This window comes from Falco rusticolus, chromosome 13 (genome assembly GCF_015220075.1).
Source record: "Falco rusticolus isolate bFalRus1 chromosome 13, bFalRus1.pri, whole genome shotgun sequence".
NCBI classification, from domain to species: Eukaryota; Metazoa; Chordata; class Aves; order Falconiformes; family Falconidae; genus Falco; species Falco rusticolus.
Genome location: NC_051199.1, coordinates 22,452,988 through 22,475,415, shown reverse-complemented (window position 1 = coordinate 22,475,415; position 22,428 = coordinate 22,452,988). Strand labels below are relative to the sequence as shown.

General features: G+C 41.3%; 1 protein-coding gene across 5 annotated transcripts in view; it reads right to left on the bottom strand.

The window, feature by feature from the left end:
* The window catches only part of TBL1XR1 (TBL1X receptor 1), a 117,877-nt gene extending 95,719 nt beyond the window's left edge, over positions 1 to 22,158 (bottom strand). For 2 of the 5 annotated variants that reach the window (XM_037406828.1, XM_037406829.1), the window contains exon 1: positions 21,944 to 22,157. The gene's annotated coding sequence lies outside the window, so the exon portion shown is untranslated. Of the gene's footprint in view, positions 1 to 21,943 lie in introns of all 5 variants that reach the window. The other 3 variants (XM_037406834.1, XM_037406835.1, XM_037406833.1) reach the window with 2 other exon arrangements.
* Positions 22,159 to 22,428: the final 270 nt, after the last annotated feature.

Below are 22,428 nucleotides of genomic sequence, written 5' to 3'. Positions count from 1 at the left end.
AAGGCTGGGATCAAAGCCAATCGCATTGTCAGCATGAATTCGGACACAGAGGAAGTCAATACGAGATGGGACTTCTCAAGCTAAACAGTACATCTCATCACCACAAGCGATAAATGAAAACAGAAGTACTTTCCTCCTCTGGGAGCCACTTATTTTCCTAAGAAGTCTGATTTTAAAAGATCAATTGTTCTGGGTCACAGTCAGATCTACACTTCAATACATGCAAGATGATGAATATCAGCTGAAGACAAGACATTACTTTGAGCTTCAGAAAACAGAGTGATGCAAGGAAACTGGACCTGGAGATACCAGAGAAAAGCACAGATCTGGATGTAGTTTACTGTCTCACCTACAGCCAGGGTCCTAAGGAGCCTTCCCTGCCCCTCTGTGTATCAAAACCTGAGTTAGAGTTCACTGCATAACTCAAACCTCAACACTCGTGATTTTGGTTCCTTGCTTGCTGAGCACGGGGGCTCAGAGCTGCGGCCCTGCCCAGCACCAAAGAGGAGTCAATCAGCTTTCTGACCCCAGCAGAGTTACATATTTAAACCACCTGAGACCTTAAATCTAGGCAGCAACGAGAATCATGTTCTCTTCTACTAGATATTTCTAAAATCCTCATGATGGCATTACTAGAAAGACAATCCGGGTCACGTTTCTTAACACAAAGGGTCACCCTGGTTGCTTGACCCAAGTTGCTGCTAAACTCTATGCTGAACAGCCAGAGTAAAAGCCACAGGCAAATGCAGCTGAAAAACATCATCACAAGGACTCTGCTTAGAAACACTGATGAGAGTCCAAACATTTTAATTACATCACACTTATATTTCCATATTACTTAAATAATTATTTGCATATAATTTATTTCAATTATTTGCATGCCTATCATAGGAGTTGGAACATTTTATTACAAGGTAAAATAAATAGTATTTCACACACAACAATTTTATAAGAATCTTGCAGTGAATTAATTGTAAGTCAACATAATGAACCACAAGATAAAAATTACCCCATAAATAATGAAATCCCTCAGTCTTCCCATGCCACCCCCATTCCAGTAATCATATTGGTTCACTAAATATAGAACAATTTGCACCATACAAATTAAAAAGAATGCAACTATTTCATTTACACACACAAATCAGCATCCGCGTCTGCAGAACACCAAAGCAGACATCCAGCCTGCAGTCATAATGGCAAACTCTGTGAGTTTCTGTTTGGACAGCATTCAAATGGTTACAATTTTTCCACCTCAATATATACATTGTAAACAAATGTGTCCTCTGTAAAAAAAAAAGAGAAATGTTCACGCTAGAATGAGTCAGGGATCAAAAAATTTTTTACCCTGCTCCTCCTGCTCAAGTTGTTCACAATTGATTTATTATAAAATTTCTAACAATAACCTTAAAAAGCCACACCATACCAACAGCAGGGTCAGAACGTAGTAACTGGTGAATGCTCCGCAGAGAATCAGGTTTGGTATTAGACTTGGATAAAGCTGAATGGGTTCAGGGAGCTGGTGGTTAAACTGGAAATGGATGAAGAATGGGGTTTTTACTGAGTAAAGCCAATGTGAGAGAAGGGACAGGTGTTAACATTACTGCCATCAAAACCACTTTTGCTCAGGCAGTAAGAAGGAGTTTGAATGGAAAACAGCACAGCATTATTTTATGGGGTTTGCTAAATGAGTAAAAAAATCCTGAATTCTAATTCATGAGATGAGCGACAGGTAGTGGTCAGAGTAACTTGCAAATTTCAAGAGACATATATAGTAGATAAACATCTAGTGGTATAAACTGAGGACAAGACATGTGAAACCACCAAAGAAAAGGTTAGGTATATTTTAGGGTAAAACAAAACAAAACAAAGCAGTAATAACACTATCAAACCAGTCTGAAGTACACCTGTTGTAATTTCTAAGTTTCTCCTATTTTCAACCAATTTTGATATTAAAAAGAGAAATACCAGCCTATTTGTGTAACTACACTATGTGGGCACTTGCATCTTCTGTTTTTCTCTTGCTCCAATTGGTTTAAACCAGTGATCCTGCAAGAACACGTACTCGGTCACACAGGGGACAGACACTATTACCTTGTTTAGGCCACCAGTGATCAATTTTGACAGGAGAGATTTCTGTCTGTATTTTCCAGTGAAAGTAGATTCATAACATTCTTCAATATATTGGGATTTTATTTGCTCATGTTTAACAGCTTGACAGCATAGACAGGTAATAAATTACTCTCTTACTTTTGGATTTAAATCTAAACTATGACTCAGTTCCTTAGCAGTTTAGAACTGCACTACGCAAAAAGTGCTTTTTTTTTTCTTTTGCAAATTTTATTGGGATAAATTCACTGTTTAAAAAAAAAAAAAAAAAAACCCAAACAAACAACAACAAAAAAACCCAACCAACACACCAAACAAAGAAATGAAACAAACTCACAAAAAAAAAAAACAAACAACCACAACAAACACACTACACCAAAAAAAACCTCCTTCCACTGCATCATAAGAATTAACAGTCCTCCAAAACCAAATCCTTCAGATGTGTAAGGAGGAGACACAAAAACTTTCTACAATTTGGGAATTCCTCTACACCTGACCTAACAATACAGGAAGCTCTGCTCTGTTTGGACAACACTTGCTCTGCAGATGCAGCTCTCACTACCATCAGTCCAATATATACTCACCACCTAAAGGAAAAATGTAATTAATGGCTTGATGCAAGGATTTCAGTAGTCATGTTTATTCCATCACACCCTTAAAACAAGCACTGAGTAGGTAAAATCCTAAAACATTGAATATTGTTACACAACTACCACCTGTGAAAATATATTAAAAAAAAAAATTCCTATCATTTAATTTCCACTGCTCGTTTCATTTGCCTTGCTTCTACCCATCATTCCACTACCTTCCTTCCTAGCTCCAGGATTTATTAACTGGAGTAAAAGTGATTTCAGTATTTCTACTAAAGCAATACTCAGCAGATGTCTAGCGTCTATATTTATACAACTCTAGAACTAGTAATAAACATGATTTTTGTATTGCCACACTACATTTTTTAATGAGACATCACTCCTTGTGTCTGTTTACCAGGAATTACGTTGGCCACAACTGAGTCCTTATCCCATACTATTACACCACGTAACAAGAGTTAGATGGCTGAATGGAAACTTCTTGTTATATATGAAGGAACACATAACGGCTAAGGATTGGCACTATTCGCCCTGCGTCTGTGGGCAGCAAGGCTACTCAGACATATGCAGGATGGTACCTAAGGGAAGAGCGATGCCTGGGAAGGCATTAGGTGTAAACACTCAGACTTCAGAGATTATTTCCATCCAGATTCCAACCACAGTGACTTTCACAGGACTGTGCCAAAGACATTTGTCCAAGAGAAGAGTGTGTGGTTCCTAGATGACGTCAGATGTCCAGGCAGACAGCCAACTTCCTAGGGAAGTGATTTCAATATTGCTTAAGTTCAACCTAATTGTATTTATCATGTGATTACTTATGTAAGGAGCCAGCAGCTTGCATAGGTAGCCTCTATTTTTGTATCTAATAAAATATGTTTTGAAAATACAAAGAAAGAGACAGATTGAGATAAAGAGAAGTCATATTCAAATTTCATGCCTTCCTCTAAAGCCACTTATTCTGGAAAGGAACAGATGTTAGCCAAGACAAATTCCATCCTTGCTCAACTGGGACTTAGACAGCTTATGATGCAAACTGGATTATTTTCTCACCTGCAAATTTACAATTGCTCCATACCCATAATTATACCCTAAACGTAAAGCCTTGCCCCCTTCTACTCGTGCTTCATAACAGGTTCTCACCGCCCCAAGGCTTTTCACAAAATTTGTTCATTTTTTTCCCTTTGAGACCTTTCCCTTAAAACTTTTCTATAACATACAAAAAATTCCATCCAACCAACCAAAAAGCCAAAATTGAATACAGTTAAGCTACAGGTTACCGAAATGATCATTCCTCTTCCCGGACAACATAACATCAGCACCTCCATGCACACTGTCACCTCTCTGCATCCACTCACCTACAGCCTCAGGTCTTTACTGAAGTTAAAACTGCAGACGATCAAGCACAACTGAGCCCTGTTGTGTGACCAAAACACTGACAGATCCCTGTCCCGGGAGCAATAAGCAGTGCCACATCAAGTGACAGTAATCTGTAATGCACTCATAATAATAAAATAGTTGATTGTTAACAAACAGAAATAAGCTGGTGAAGTTCCTACCATGTTAAAGCAGGGTGCTAAGTTAATGCATTCACGTAATCAGTGCTCAGAGCATTCAGAAATTAATATGCTCCAAGATACGCTTTGAAAAAGAAGAAACAACATTAATGCAGCTCCTCCCCTTCCTCTATACTCTTTTGGCCCCAGTCTCCTCTTCCAGTCTTCAAAAAGGAAATATGCATTTGCAACACCCCAGTTCAAATTTCAGATTCTGGCAGAGTGTTTCCAAGGTCTTTGCTGTCCTTTCTGATCATCCCTCTCTCCTAAATAACAGCTCAGAAGTTCAGTGACAAACAACAACAGGAGAAGGACAAAGAAAAGGCTCTGTCCTTCAGCAGTGCCTTCAGGATTCAGTCTGAAGAACTATACTAATTGCAATCAGATTCCCTTTCTGTTCACTGCAATCTCACAACTTTTCCAAGGAAATCTCCAATTTGCTTCCCTGAATTAATTTTGGACTGTTCTCTAAAAATGTAAATAGGGCACAAAAAATATAATTAATTTAAAAAAGAAAATTTTCCTCTGTTTGTTGGGGTTTTTGTTTGTTTGTTTTGGGTTTTTTTGCACAGGACGTATTTGCAGTAGTGTTAATCACTCATCACTGTGAAGTATATTGTGCAACAAAGTGTTTGAAAGCATTCTGAAATTTTGGAGAAAATGATGGGAAATGTCCATCCAGGTAAGCAATATATTAAGTTAGAGTTCTTCATTATAACAGCCAATGTGTAAGAATCTCAATCCTTTCATCTTCATTAACAAATGTTTTGTTATAATTTGTTATGTATGTCACAAATGTTAGAGGAACATTAACGTATTTTATTTCAAAGCTTATTCTGCTATCTTTACACTTTTGCTGGAGTACCAATTAGTGTTATTTTGTAATGTATATCTTTCTGATAATATTACGCACAACCTCTCTACAGTAAGTGATTCACTAACCTGAACAGTCTATTGTACCAGAATGCAAAGATGTCATTGCCTGTGTCAAGCTTCTGTTTTACAAACAGCCCAGCCGAACACAAAAAAACCAAAACCCAACCAAACCAAAAACAATCAAACCAGAAGAAAAACAAAAATATCCTCACCCCTGTCACAAAGGTCTCACATTTGCCAAACTTCAACCACACATCCTCAAATCCTCAAACAGGAAATAAAGCTTTTCAAGAAAACTTGAATAGGTAAAAACCCAAGTTACTAGTTTTCCTTGCTGTTCTTATCACAACAGCTGATCCAGCTAATTTGGGAAGAAAAGGGAGTCTACTTGACACAAATGTTATAATGAAATATTTCAGCCTACATATAAATAAAATAAATGTGATCCAATTACCCAAGTTAAGTTGTTTTTGCAAAGCTTTTCCCCATTGCAACCACATTTCCGCTGGGATCATAACCCTAAGCACTCACATAAAGAACGGGATTTCTGCAAGGGCCACGACCCCACTTGCAGCTTCATTTGCCCCTCCGGAGTCACCCACCACCTCTCACAAGGAAAACCCTGTGACGGGGTGGAGGGACAGACAACCCTACACACAGAAGGCCCTAACATTCTCCATTTAAAACATCAGGGAACAAAAAATACTGCCAAGTTTTGTCAATGATTGCCAAGATCAGGCCCAAATCAAAGTCTCAGACAAAAGCAAACCCAAAATGAGCAGGAATCAAGGTCTGCAACTCTGGAATGGCTCTTACCTATAGAAAACACAAACTGTGACAAGCCTTATCTTGGCAAGTTCTAACACAAATCGTCACCTCTAGTTGAGTCCATCTTCAGTCACTTGTAGTTGTTTTGGTGTTGCCAGTGCTCACACAAATTTATTGTACGATTCTTCTGGTAAATTAGTACAAGTATTCTCTATATAGCGGAACCATCTTTTATCATCAGCATCAATAAATAGGGCCTTACAGCATTCCATGTGACGAGAACAGGATACCAGATCCAAATAGTGCACTTTTAAAATACTTCTAGGCCAAATAAGATATTAAGAAAGCAGGCAATGAATACAACCTCAAAACCCTGGACTGCCTCACAATACAACAGGCACACAAAGGATGCTGTTATGTGTTTACCTGTGAGGCAAGAATTTTAAAAACTGTCCAGTTTGGTTTATAATTGATCGTGGTTACATTTTGCTTTTCACATAGCATATTTTAGGACCACAGTTATGCAGAAAGAAAAAATAAATAGGTGCCATTTTTAGCAATTTATAACCACACAGATACACTCTTAAGAGTAGGCCCAAGGCTGTCTGCACAGATCTAACTCTGCTTTCTCCACGTATATATTATGCAATGCAGTGTGATAAATATGTAACCATGAAGCCACACATTACACTGCAAACAGGATACAGTACTGTGCAGTGACCCAGGAGAAGACAGGCTACACCCATGTTCTATCTCGTGATTTATTTTTTTTTTTACCCATTTCATTTTCATAATGGTCCAGCATTTATTTTGCAGACTTTTATACCATTTCCTCTCTAACATATGTAAATAATTTAGTCAACAGTAATGCATTATGCAATTTATTTTCAGCCAACAGCACAGCCCTCGTTAGGTGCAATTCATGGGAAGAAGCAGTTAATTATGGTAATTCAGCCGCAGACCTAGGTGAGCAATTTCACTGTTATTCTGCTATCCTACTTAATATGCATACGCTGTGTAAGAGCAGTTAAATGGCAACTTTCAAAACTGACATCCTAAGCTCTGACTCTCTTAACAAGCTCCAAACCTGGGCTTTAAGGTACAGCTACAGTAAGCACCGCTTCTGGGAGGCAAAGGAGTCAATTTACACAAAACAACTTGCAAGATCAGGGTTTAAGGTAGTCAACTGAATAGACCTCTACAAGATCCTAGAAATAATTCTATGCTATTGTATTGCACTATTTGTGGAATGGTATGTGATCATATAATTAGAGATCATATAGTACATTCACACAAAGAATACTTCAGGGCTTGCCAGGGGGGTGGGGGGGGTGGGGGGGGTGGGTGGTGTGAGGAGCTCTTTTAAAAAAGAAAATTACATTATCTGGAAATTCAGAGCTAATCTCAACAACTCAGAAATGCTACCAAAAAGCTTTCCTTCACAAACTTTAGAGGAATACATTTCAGGTCTGAATTCTGCCTGAGGAAGAATTAGTTCCAAATAAAACCAGCTGAGGTTTTCAGTCATTAAGATGTATTTAGGAAGATAATCTGAAATATATGTCAACACTAACAAAAGAAAAAATCTAAACTGCAGCTCTATGATTGCAACGATGAGGAGCAAAGACAGCATTTAGTTCAGAACCAACACTGAAAGAAGCCCTCTGGACAGGTGGAAGAAAAATACTAACAGTTTGGTAGTTACATCAGAGGAGAGAGGAAAACCAGGGGCAGGTCTCAGCTAGATGCAGGAGCGTGGCAGCTTCCTGGAGGAGCAGTATGCTCAGGCACAGGCTAGTTATAACCTCTCTCTTTGGGGGAAGGCTCCAGCCTCTTCTCCTGCTGACCAGGGCTGGAGGCTGTCCAGACTGTCCTCCCTGTGAAACCTCCTTTGGGGCAGCTTAAGCAGCAGCAGCAACAACCTGAACCAGCACATGCCTTTCAGCAGCCCTGAAAGAAGAGTCCTTGATCCTGGGGCTCTTCTTCACTGCATCTTGCCTCCACCCTTCTGCAGCCTGTCTGCAGACTTCAGAAACCAATTGCTACATGATCCAGCTTGTGTAACTTTGAAGTGCACACAACTACCAAAGGGCAGGCTTCTGCCAAATCCCTGCCCTCCCAAGTGAAGCACATCAAATAGTGCAAAAATCACTGAAGCTCCACTAGCTTCGGAGAATGGGCAGCCAACTCAGCCAGGTTTGTACGTGCAGCGCTGGTCTTCAGCCACAAAGCAAGCCTAGAAACCTGCAAACCCTCCTCAATTAAAAGCTTAAAGTAGTATTAACTGTAGATAGTCACTGCTTTAATGATAGAAGGCACAGAATTTTTACATGAGCATCCTGAAGGTCTCAGTGGAACACAGCTCTAAGATACACACGCACAGACAGACATTCAAGCAGTTATAATTTTAACCTTAGGTGTTTTGATACAGCCACAGGACTAAAACATTAGTGGTCTCTAGCTTGTTTATGACTGACTACATATGCTTGAATGTGTTTTGCCAAAACTCATAGCTAAAATAAAAAACAGCATTCAAATGGCACAAAACTTCATAAACCAAATAAACAACACAGCACAAATATTTAAGATTTCCAAGCAAAGACCACTTCTGTAAATTTCAACATTTTAACTGGCAACAAAGCATTTCAGACACTGAAACAAATGACTGGCTCAGACTTTAAATGGTTCGTTTTTCTGTTCTCCTGAAACATGCATGGCACTCAAATTATAACTGAGCAAACGTACATATTCCTAGCTACTTTGGGGGAGGGGGGGAAACATTAAATTTAAATCTTTTTGCTTAACCCAGCACTAGAAAATTGTCAGCCCTGAAAATTAGTTTCACAGAGCCTTAATGCATCTGAAAATGGCTTACCTGCTAAACATGACAACCAAATTTCGAAATAAAGGGAAACCCTTTCCCTCAACATGCACACTAATATTTTTCTTTCCTGAAGGTTGGATCATTTCCAGAGAACCTGAATTGACTTCAATGGAGCAATAATATATTTCTGACGAAGAACATGTAGACTGCCTCAGAATACAAGAAAATGGTTCAACTAAGAAAGGGCTTCACTCAGCTTTTCTAAAAACACCCAAGGATCACACTTAAAAGTGATTCCTTTTTAACAATTAAGGTTTGACTACACCAACAGCTATATGTGCTAATATATAGATATGCATTACACTAAACAGGAATGAGACTCTTTCTGGAGTCATTCCAAAAAAATGTGAACACACTATAAATCCACACTTTTAACTCCAAGTCATGTTACCTAGCAAGTGTAAATATGTTCTTGCAAAGTTTAAGGGATTTATTAAAGTGCTAGCAGGATTTTCTTTTTAAATTAACCAGAGGATACTTCTCAGTATAAAGTATGGTGAAAAACAAAGTCACAACACAAAAGCACTATTTACAATAGCAACATACAAATATATACAACTTTAAGTACTATTTCCACACTGAAGAAATTTCCCAAAATTAAAACACTCCCTAAAATTTCATTTTCCAGCAGATTAAAAATATCCAAACACCACATGCAAACAAGCCAATGTACCAGAAAGCCTGTGCTCATTCATCAGTATCGCAACCACAGCTGTGCTTGTCAGGACTGTGATGTGCTTTAGGAGACACCTATACTGCCAGGGAAAACTCTCACCAGAAAGCAACACGCTACATCAGGACTGCACATCTTGCATAAGCATTTCTCTTGACAAGACCTACAACGCTCTATCTGCCCAGGGCATGCACCTCTGACAAGGAAAATACCACCGGCTCTTAATAAAGGGCACGAAAAAAAGTTTCATATGAGCTTGTAAATTTGCTTAACTATAAATATATAAACAAGAATCATTTAGGAAGTTATTAAGGAAGACTTGCCCAAATTAAGTTGTAAGGGCATGACAAAGATCACGTCACCACTTATGCCTACTTTATATACGGACAAACCCAAGCAGCCAAGACAGTATGCGTAACACGATCACTACATACGGAAAGGCTGGTGTCAGACTGGCTTAGCTACTAGCTGGCCTACTGCAGTCTGCAGAGATTCTGTCTGATAGCAAAACCGATATAAAAAGCTCACAGCCCACCCCTGCCTATTATAGATAGGTTGGTTCCTATGGATAAGCTATAGTTTACTGCCACCTTCATGGTAACAACGCAGGCATTTCTGGACTCACACTGGTTCAGTAAAACCACTTGGATTTTAACACCCTCAAAAAACAGCAGTAGGTTTTAACATAACATAATGCTTCCTGAGTTGATGTTTGTAGGACCAATAAACCACTGTACTGGCATGGCAGAGAAGTCAATAAACCATGACAGGATAGAAACTTATGTCCAGACAGGGAGGTTCCCAGAGCTCTACCTGTAGCTTTTGTTGTGTGCCTCCCCTTCAGCGAGAGCAGGGTCAACTTATGGGTCTCACCACCCCCACTCCCACCTCCACCACCTGGAAAAGCAGCTGCTTGCATAGCTGTGCTCTGAAACCCAGCCGTGAAGCGGCTCCACCTAGAAAGTTCAGCCTTTCTCCACCCTCAAAGAGCTGCCAGGGTCTGGAAAAAGTGCAGGTGTTTTAAAACTTCATACAAGGTTGCCATTTCCGCATTATGAAGGACACAAGCATGCCTAACTTTATGAACCAAGCAGCCAGATTTCAACGTGATTCTTCAACCAGTATGGGCACTATCGAAAAATACTTCCAGTGTGAAGGGCCATATTTTGTCCAACATAAAAGAAAACCAGAAGACGAGCACGAAACCTACAAATACAAAAGGAACACCTGCTTAAACCAAAAACTCCCAAGTAAGCAGAGGCTGAAAAATAAAATAAAAGCCACGTTACAAGACACAGCCTTTCACCAGATCATCTCAGGGCACTGAACTGGTCTGAAAAAACTCCTGTTAAGTATTAAATCACTGGTGCATGGGTAAATTTGTTAATCCATTTGCTAAGGTCACACAGTGGCAGAAATAGCAGATAATCCTGACACCAGCTTTCTGTCCTAATCGTTATGCGGACAGAAAATCTTCAGTGATGTAAACTAAAAATAAAGTAAATGCAGTTATCTGTTACATACAGGTATACTAAGTAAACCCAGAAAAGCAAAACTCTGAGCGTGAGGAGTAGAGGTGTGTCTCTGGGGATCCACGGCATATCTAGACAAGCCTATGAAAATTCAGAGAATTTATAAGCAGAAAGTAATTCCATAATTCCCTCTATTCGAGCAGTCCCTATGAAGGGACTGTGTAGACAAACTGCAGCCGTGCTCAAAAAAAAAAAAACGAAACTGAAAACCATAAACATTAACCCACAGGATATATTCCATTACTACCCACATTAGGACACCAAAAACTTGCCATTTACGCTGTACTGAAATGAAAGCATAATTTTACAGAGTACCTGTAAGCCACCAAAACCGGGGAAGCCTAATACCAGAGGCTGACTGACACACAGCTGACATCATCGACACACAGTTAAGGCAGCTATGACAATTTCTACTGGCTTTAGTGCCATTGCCTATGAAACCATCCTGGTAACGCCTGCAACGGCGCTCTGACAATTCAAGACCATTTTGCTCTTGTACTGGTATAAAATACACCAAAGCACCAAGTTTCCAAGACTATTAGCCAACAAAGAGAAAAACTTATTCTACAAATTAAAAATACTGAACCAGACAGCAAGCATTATTAAGATGTACTAAAACAAACAACACAATAAAATGACTGTAGGCAGGGAATACTAATCTTCCAGTTCTTCCTCCGGCAAAACTCACAGCAATTTCAATGGGATTCTCCCCCAGATACGGCTGGATGACTACATCCACAGCCTTCACGTGCCAAGTTTGCTCCTGCAGTCAGTCTCTATTGCATCCATCTTAGCAACACTACTTGCACCCTGATTACAGGGACTTATAAACAGCAAGAGTACTTAAAGGTGATCCACAAAACTGACTCCAGTAGAGATGAGGTACACTATTTTCATCTGAAGTGTCAACAGACTTACAGTTGAAAGACTTGCAAGCAAAAATCTTTTACTGACTTCTCCAAAGCACACCTTGCATTCTCTCTGTCCCAAGCACGCCTATTGCAGAGCCAGAATACAAGCCTGCTATCCATAGGTTTCGCTGGACAACAAGGTAGGAGAGTGTTTATGATGCATTAATCTCTTCCGTTTATTTTCTTAGGTTCTGGACAAGAAGACACCAAGCAAAACTCAATCAAGAGTATTTCACATATTATGCAGTTTCTAAATGTGAACACTTTAAAGATGATCTTTCAGCTCCAAAGTCGCAATTCCGCACACTCACTTGTGCAGCACAGGACAAAGGCGCCTGTGCACACGTACCAGCTCACAGGCTCAAAGCAGTGTTTGTTCACCCAGAACAATGGGGCATGTGACTTGTCAACACTACCCACAATAAAAGCAGTAAGACTGCCACTGATTTCACGATGACTGACTTTGTTTTCACTAATTTTAAGTCACAATGCCAACAAAAATTTATTGCATAAAACCCTTTCTTTTAAGAAGCCCGAAGACAACCTCAGTGTGCTGAGGTGTGCTCAGACTTCCCCAGCTTTTCCACATTTGTACTAACCACTCACACCAACTCTCCCCAAAGCCTCCCTCTGACTTTATCAAGAGCTGGATCAATAAGCCAAGCTTATTTTTATCAAATAATGGCACTGCCAAACTTTGTCCTCCCCGTTTTCTACCCTGCGTGCCTGCCCTAGCTACCCCCTAGCTCGCAAGCAGGCCCCTCGCTGACCTCTGCCCGCACCCCACTTGGTGCCAGCAGCACAGCCTGCAAAATGGGACCTCCTCAGCACTTCGGCAGGTTTCGCTCCACCAGGGACCGGGGCTGCACTGCCCAAACCCACCTAACCCCCTGGGCTCAAGAGGGCTACAACGCATCAAGTCCTGTACGTAAACTTAACTGAAGTTAGGAGGAACAGGAAGAAAGCAGAGAAAACCCAGAGAACAGAAACAAAAAGGCACCAATTTGGTTTAAAGAACTGACACAAGAACAGGTAGGGAGAATGCAAAAGAAAGGCTAAAATGACAAAAAGAAGAGAGAAAGCCCAGGGGAAAAAAACAGGCAGCGGGAGATAAAAAAAAAAAAAAAAAATCAAACAAAGCCTTAGGAAGGGATAATAATAAGATGATGCAAACTTTCAGGACTGAGACAAAACACCCTGGTATTGTACATTAATTTGCCGCATTCACTCTACAGCACAGACGAGGAAGCAGAGCCAAGCAGAGGAGAGGGATGACCACACTGACCATTGGAAGGGGTTAATTTTAGAAAGAAAAGATGCAGTACAATCTTGCACCACTTGTCTTTTAATTATGAAGGGGGAGGCTTAGGGGGTTATTTTAATCACACAGAACAGCAGTAGGCCCAACAGCACCAGACTAACAAATACAAGTAGGCAGCAATAGGCACACAGAAGTACATTACAGTTCCAAACTTTCACCATTTACAGTAAGGTTAACGCAAACAAAAACTGACTAACCTGATCTCAGAACATGTGTTTTTAAAAACGGCGCATTTCTTTCTTTTCAGCTTGAAAAAACATCGTTCCACAAGCAGGTAGTTACAAACCACAGCTGGGAAAGTGGGAGGCACATTAAGCACGCAAGTAAGATTTTACGTACTCTAACACCACCAATGCAGCTTTCTGGAACACTTCAGCGATGTTCAACACACACAAGCCTTGCTGCTGGCACAACAGAGGATCGCAGCCTACATAATGGACATACTCTTAGCCGGAGTCTGACACTGCATTTCACATACCCTCCAAGCCTCTCATATGAAGTCATCCTTAGCGTCAAAGAACAAGTCAAAACACATCAAAAGTGTTTTCCCTGGCTACCTCTTGAAGTTTCCATCCCTTTATCCTTCATATATATAATCTGGTTTTTAATCTTAGCATTTCTGTCAATACACACAGGATCTTTAAAGCGCAGTTTTGTGCCCCAGTACATACAAGCAACCAGTTATCTAACACAGGACCCCAGCTGAGTCTCAGTGCCTGGGATAATGACGGGAGACTGACGGGAATATACAGTTTGGTGCTTCTACAACCAGCCCTCAGAACCACACAGAGAGCAGAGGGCTAATTTTTAAGACATAAGCAATGACCACCTATTTCACCAGCAAGTAATATCCCTGAGAGCGTTGTGATGCCCAGGCACCTCAACTGCATGACCCAACAGCCAAGGAGGCTTTCTGGTTTTTTTTTTTAATGGAACAGGCTCTTAGAACTTAATTTCTAATGTATTTACTGTGTACTCTGTGTATTGAAAGAATCTTACAAAGGGCCCTGATGAACTAGAAATAAATAATCCATATCAAAATAACCTTACATACATAGACAGTAGAGGAACCAACTAACATGGACTTTGCCAACAGCAAGATAAACAGACTGATATTTCTAATGTAATCAAAGGCCATTCAGAATCTACCCTGGAAGACAGTCACAGAAACACAAAGCATTTTTCTTACAACTCAAACAATTGTGAGAAATATTTACTACTATGGTGAAAGCTGTTAAAAAGAGAAAAAAAAAAAAGTTGGTTTCTATTAATCAGCTACATTTAGATACCCGTTCTTCCTATCAGATGAAGCTCACCAAAACTGCTTAGTAGGCTGTTTCATTGTATTTTTAAGTTTTATCGCAATTCAACATATTGAAGCTTCATATTCCTGACTTTTTTTCATCTTACACAGCGCTGGAAATGTACAGTCTAAACAAAGACACACCAGATTGTGGAATTTAGTTGTGCATTTGAATTAAAGTGAAGAATCAGGTACCATGTCTGCATCAGCAAAACCTTCATGTTGTACAGTGAGTACAAACCCCACTTCTTTAAACCCCTGACACAGCTAAGCCATTGCTACACAAGAAACGTTTCTAGCACAATTTATTTGATGTCAACATTAATAGATGGTTCGACCACGCTGTTCCTCATTTTCCTCCATCCACATCTGTGCTAACTTTGCTTTAAAAACACATTAAAAAGTACTAAATGTGAACAAACGTAACCCCAAAGTAAATATGTTACAGATTCACAAATATCATCATGGCAAAAATCCATATTTTTACAAAGCATTTCCTAAATAAAATTTATTGCTACGAGTCTGTATTTAGGAATGCATGTTTGTGTTGATATCCAAGCAAGAATTTCTGCACAAGAGAAGAACGTTGATATCCATGCAAAAATTAGCAGTGATTCATTGTTTAAGTTGCCTTCCTTTTACGGAACACCGCAGACTGAAGGACATACTGCCAAACTGAAAGCACCAATACTTCCTTTAACCTAATATAGGACAAATAAATACACTTCAACAGCTTCCAAATCTTGCACGTCCTACTTTTTTGACCCAGATCTCATGTTATTTCCCCCATAGGTCTATGCAATATCAAACTACTTTTTTTTCCCCCCACAAATTTAGACTTAACCTAAAAGAGGAAAAATTCTCATCATTTCTGTGAGCTAAACAGACTGGGAAGCAGGGAGGGAGGGTCAGACAGGCAGACTCATCTCTGTTAAGGTCAACCGGTATTTTAAGGTAAAATTTTCAGCCACACTTAACACTTTCCCTGCTGCTGAAACTAATGGCAAAAATTCTTATTTGTTCCAACAGGACTGCAAGTTTGACCAATATCAATGATGAATGAAAAAATAATTATATCTTTTTATTACTATTTCTACAAAGCAAGAAACGTATTTTCAGAAGTCATGCTGACACTTGAGCATTACTCAGCCTGTCCAAAAAACACAAGAGAGCTATAAATCTTGTTATTCCTCTCCTTGGCCAGCCTGGACAACTTCTTGCAAGGAATCACACTGTCTCTTCTTTGCCTGGTACTTTTAGGCAACCATGAGGGGACTGAAATTCACCTCACGTGTGCTCACCATCAGGTGAATTCCCAGCTCTGAGTTTGCCAGCAATAGGTCACCCATGTGAAGAGCCTGAACTTTTAACACTGTTAATGTCAAATGGATGCAACTTTTAGGACAGGTTATATTTAGGGCTCTAAACCTTGACAATTTCTGTGGTTTTGGCACTGGGCACAGTATTTAGCACCACATTTTCATGAATAGTAAATATCTGACCCTTCACTCGTAACCTTGGAAAAATGCTCCATGAGTAGGCTGTACAGAAGGATCTTTTCTGTACACTCTCTACTTGCCGCCAGCAGACACGTAGCAGCATAGAGAACAGGAAAGTTTCCAGAGTCACTTTCACAGTCCTAATTCATAAAAATCTACCATCAGCCTGACGTCAGTGGGGTTCAGTGGGAGCTCTGCATGCAGCTGAGGAAGTGACTGAATCATTCCCCAAAGCCACCCATGGGTTAAAAGGAGCACTAGCATTAGCTGCAGACAGCTGCTCGCCTGCCCTGCCAGGTTGGCAAAATCATTGCCCTGCTGAGGGGGAAGGGAAGGCCTACTACTCACACCACAACAGCTAAAATTTCTAGTAACACACCTCCAGCGATTTGAAAAAACACTCAGTACGTTTGCATATGGCATATGGTTGCAGAGAGTGTCTCTGTAACACACACTTACACTGCACAGAGGTTGAACTGAATCTCAGATCATAAAAGCAAAGGAAAAACAACACCAAAAACAAAACCTCTTTGTTTCTCTGGATGATTCTGACTTTTTACTGCTAGACATTACTAATAAACATGATTGCTCCTTTGCAACATGGAGACTTAGGAATTACAACGATAAACAAAGTCTGAGTACACAGCGTAGCCTTTTACTAATACTGCTCCCAGAAAGAAACAGAAACTACACCCTCACGGGAGTTTGCAAAAGCCAGCAAACCTCACGCAAGACTTGGATTTTTAGAAACGCTAAGCACACACAGACTGCCAGCTACACATGCAACTGTGGGGACTCAGCACCTTTGAAAATACAACTATTGATATCTTACTTTACAGACGCAGATGCTAGTTTTTACTCTTAAGAAGGGTTATGTTGCACCAAGCAGACGCGCAGCACAAATCCAGGGGCCCCGCTATCCGTGCCCGCCACATCGTGCTGCGCAGCTTGGGGAGCCAAGCAAGGTGCACACAGCATCACACAGGGCCACACACAGGCACTGAACCAGCTCAAGTGCCACCAGATTGACACCCAGTCTGCTTGCATTACTCGTCCTGAGAAAAGGATGTACTAGTCTGATAGCATACCTAGGTATGCTGCTTCTGGTATTCAAGCAAACTTGTTTAGAAGAACCTTAGTATCTCCACATAGCACTGAATTACACCATGCACTCTTACATTCAAAGACCAAGTGCAGACTCCAAAAGATGCTGAGTACACTGGCTGAGACAATTCTGTAAAACTTCTGCTTATCACTTCAGAGCTGCTTTCAGTATTTTCAGAAAGCTACACCAATTCACCAAGCCTTTTTATTATAGTCTCAGACATCCTTCTAGCAATCAGCTCATCCAAGAAAGCAAGCAAGCAGGAGTAAGCTGCAACACCAGCAATTTCGCTCCTTGGCTAGCCAAGCCAGCTAGATCCTACACACCCGACTGGTGCATGCATTTTCCCCTGTGGTTCCACATCCTCCAGCTTGGAATGACCACTTACTTCTTATCAAGGAAGAATTTTTCTTTAAGTCTCCTTATTGATATAAAAAGGAGAATCTAAAGGATGCCACAAAAAACTATGTGGTAAAGTATTAAAAAAAAAAAATAAAATCAATGTTTCAAAGGGTATGCCGAGTCACAGTTCTACAGATCCTTCAGAACCAAAGGAAAACTCAAATTGAGCTCAAACGCGGCCATTAAGACTCCAGGGCATTTTGTATAAACAATTTCAGCCTTGTTTTCATTACGAGAGGGAAGAAAAGGGCCTTCTCATCTTGGATTAGGTACTGCAAGACAGAACCCTAATGAGAAGTTCACAGTTTTCACACAAACTGGCAGAGTGATTTCTAGACCAGACTTAGTACTTCGTCACTCAACCTATCAACTCTCATGAAGTGACAGCTACGCTGCCTCGTCTTCACTACTTCTTACCTCAAGTTAGCTAATTCAATTTTGTGAAATTAAAAGAAAGCCAATATATTCCTCTACAGTTTCATATCAACAGATATTTCTCATTCCTCTTTTCATTGTCATACTTTATCTCGGAGGAAACCAATTATGAGATGAATAAAGCGGTCTCCATCTACTCTGCTTGGGATCACTGGATGAGCCTTTTTCTAGTAAAGTCATTCTTCTCATTAAGCTACTTTACAGAAATTAAGACCACCTAACTTCATACTGCAGTGCTTAGAAAGCTGCATGTATTCGGGACAGGGGTAGCCACATCAATGGCAGGAACATACAAATGGTTTCTTCATCTTCTGTTAATTTGAAGATACTACATTAACGCTGCAGTGCAACTCAAAAACATTGAGAAGAGCTGTCAATCACAGTTCCTAATGGAAAACTTTGGACACTTCTTCACCCAAGACAAACACTTAAATTTCTATTTAAAAATGAGCATGCGGTAAGTATATTCTCGCAGTAGTCACTTTTTGTAGAAGCCAAAACATGCATAATTACAGTGTGCATATACACTTTCACTTCTCTCCAACCTGCAGCTACTTGCATGAGCTGATGTTTAGGGCTTTAAATATAGCCATTATCACATGTACGCATGTGCAAACACACACACGCACAGGATGGTCAGTACACATAAGAGTATCACAATTCTCAATGTAAATAACATGAATTAGATTAAAAATTAGTTGTACTTCAGTATGACACCTTTCAGTATCACAGTATTGGCACAACACAGTCCTGCAGTACACCCTCTCCTTGCCCTCCCCTCCAAAGCAGAGACCAGACCACTGTATGACCTGGTGGCAGGTTTGTGTCTATCCCTTCTCCGCTTGCCAGCAATGCCTGCTCCAGCAAGGTCTCAGAATTCACATGGGCACCACAATCCTGAGCAGCTATGGGTCCGGAGGGAAAGGAAGACACAGGCAAAGCAAGCGAAAACCCAGGGGTGGGGTGGCTACCTCTTGAGACTCCAGATGAGCAGAGGAACAGTATTAGGGAAGAAAAGGTGTCAAGCCTGCCACTGCCTCAGCCCTCCCCAAAACACTCAACAGTGCTGTGATACCAAAAAAGTAACGGTGTCATGAAAGATCCACATCCTATTGCCCACCGCTAATAGAAAACACACTTAACTTCTGTGAGCAACTTCACAGACATCTGCAGAGCTTATTCAACCGAACTAGACCGCTGATGTTCACAAAGTTGTGCGTGTTTCTTTACAGGACTTCCTGACTTCTGCACAATCACATCCTTGTAGGATGTGGGTCTTTACTGCCACTACAAAATTTATAACAGCAAACACATTCTGACTCAAATGTGAAGTCCATGTTAAATTAAATTCCAGAACCCAAATCGAGTTAGGTAAAATAACTCAGTTTTCTTTGCATTATTCAGATCTGTTCTTTCTAACTAAAAAGCATTACCTGAAAATAACATTATCAACAATTCTGACCATTTCCCCTAATCCATCCAGAGCCTCTTTATGCTTAGGGCTGTAGCACTTTTTTGAGTCAAACTCCTTCATGATGGGAAAATGACTATGAAGTATTGCTCTTGGGTACTCAGCACCCATGCCTTACAACTTCAAAGCATTACACAAACATCAATACTTACTATATAGAGAGTAAAACTGGAAAAAGTATTCATATAAAAAAAACAAATGCACAGGAAAAAAATCATAACTACCTGTTTGAAGGGGAAAAAAGCTCAAGCAACAGAATCTCCTGTAATTAGTGCATTCTTTACGCTACACACATCCATTATGGCTGTGCATGTGTAAATGAACAAAAAACATAAACTCTTGCACAGTCTTAAAAAATTTAAAAAGCCCGAAAGCCAAACCCCAGCTCCTTTCATACATTTCAATTACATTTCCTTCCCCTTTCCTCGTGGAATGAGACCTAAGTATTTTCCAGGTGTTCTCAGTAACAGTTTGGGAGGCATGCCACCAAGTTCCCAAGACACTACCCCGCGAACCCTGTTCTCACGGAGACAAATCCACCTTCCCCTAAGAAAACTTCAGACAGTGACAGTGTACAGGCTCAGGTAATGTTAGGTAAATAATACAGTATGTTGCTATTCCTTTAGATCTTAACCAAAAGCAAAGTGGGAAAAAAAAAAATCACTACAAGAAACCACAGAAAGTTTACTATGATCACTTGCAGGGCACCACCTGCACCCTAAGCACCACCACCGTAACAGCGCAGCCCTTTTTTATTATGGCCAAGAGGAACAAAATCCTTCATATGCTCAGCCACAACCCACTTGCTTAAAAATTCAAAGACACACAACAGAGTTTGCAGAACCAGCCGTCATTTGAAATGTATTCTGAAAAGATGGTTAACACACGTGTCCGAAGGAAGGCCCCAAACCCAGCATAAGCCTCGTGGGGACAAGCCTTCAGGTTGCTCACAGCAAGACAAGGGCCCAAAACTGCCCAGTGCACCCAAAAGTTCAGGAACAACTCAACACCCAAACATCAAATTTGCAAATGGTGCCCTCTCCCTCGGAGGGACACAAACCACTACCACAGTAAACACTCAGCAGGTACAGGCCACCAACACCAAAGGACCTTGTTAATACGCTCAACATGCTCAGACATTTATTTTAGCACCACAGGATGGGATGTCAGACAAGCCCACAACATATATATATATACACTTTTTTTTTTTTTTAAAGCAACAAAGAATGGGTTCTCCTGATCATGCCTCTCATGCTTTAATAATAAAGAAGGAGTAAGTTTTGTGATCCCCCCCATAAATCAGTCCAGAATTTGATTTACACAGACAGGAAAACGAGGAAGTTGAGCACACTGGAGAGTAGTAAAAACTTCACCAGCAAACTTCACTTTCCTACACTGCGACCTACAAACCAAACTTTCCTCCAGACTCACGTGTCATCTGCAGCAACGAGCCTCTGCCATAAAGCACATATAAAGTTTGCTGTTCTGGGGGATAAAGCAAAAAGACAAGCGAGGGGAGACTTTTATTCTGTCAAGCTGCCTTAAAAGGAAATTCGGTGATGAAAGATTAAATTCACCTGGAACAACACGATAGAGTTAACCCTTTCGGGGGTACAACAATAATAACAAGGCACATCTTGCGGGACATACAGCCTCTTACCGCGAAAGCTACACATTGCATCAACCGTGCAAGCCTGTCTAGAAGGTGCAATGCACGGTTTGCACCAGGATTTCGGACAGGCACAAGCCCAGGAAGGGAGAGCCCCTGGGAAGAGCAAAAAAACCTGATTTTTTCCCCCAAAGCGCTCCCTGCCATCACCGGGTATTTCACGTTCGGCCCTCAACTTCACAGCAAAACTGATCAATAACTTGGGTGATTAGTCCTGGGGGAGGGGGGCAAACACCGGGTCCCCCCCAAAGAACGGCCGGGCTGGGCTGGGGCCCCTCCCCCGCTCGTTGGAGTTCACCCCCAGCCCAAACCCCAACCCCCCCCCACCCCCGCTTTCCCCCAACTCCCCTCCCCCCCCATAAGTAAATATGCGGGGAGGGGGAGGGGAAGGCGCTTCTCCACACAAATCAGGCTAAAAATAGGCCGCTCGCCATGGCTCCCGTGTGCCATTCGCTGCCGAGGCCGCCCCCCCCCCCCCCCCAATATTAAATCCTTTTTAAAAAAAAAATGAGCCGGGTGGGGGGAGGGGAGGCCAGCAGCGCGGAGGGGGGGGGAGGGGAACAGGGGGTGCCGTTTGCTTCAAAAATAAAAAAAAAAGCACACCAAAAAAACACCACACACACATCCCCCAGCCCAGGGGAGCCCCCCCGCACCCCACTAGCATTATTAAAAATAAAACCACACAAAAAAGGGGGGGAGGGGCTGGGCTGAGGAAGAGGGGGGGCCGCGGCGGGCGTTAGGTGCCCATCCCCCACCCGCCTTCAACCGCCACAGAGACAAACGGGGCGACCCCCACCACCCCCGGCCCCTGCCCGCCCCGGCCCCGGCCCCGGCCCGCTCCTTACCTGGCGAGTGGCGGCGGGGCGGCTGCTCCCCCCGGCCTTGAGAATGGAGAAATCACCCTTGTTTGTCTCTCCTCCTTTTTTTTTTTTTTTTTTTTTATACAGCCATACAGATCTATATACACATCTGTGTGTGTCTCTGTGTGTGTGTGTGTGTACACACGTATACGTATCGCTAATATATATATATATATATATTTTCAGCTGAGGTGTCCACACCAAGAGGAGGAGGGGAAAAAAAAAACAGGGAGAAAAAAAAAAAACCAAACCAAAAACACCACCACACACACACAGGAGGAGGAAGAAAAAAAAATAACCAGCGAGTAGTGCTGTGATATTCAATTATATCCCGAGCCAGGGGCCGGGGGAGGGGAGGGTGGGGAGAGAGGGGGGGGGGGGGTTAGAGATTAAGTCCCGAGGAAGGAGGGGGGAGGGGGAAAAAAAAAAAAAAAAAAAAAGTAATATCTCTGTCTGTCTGTGTGTGTGTG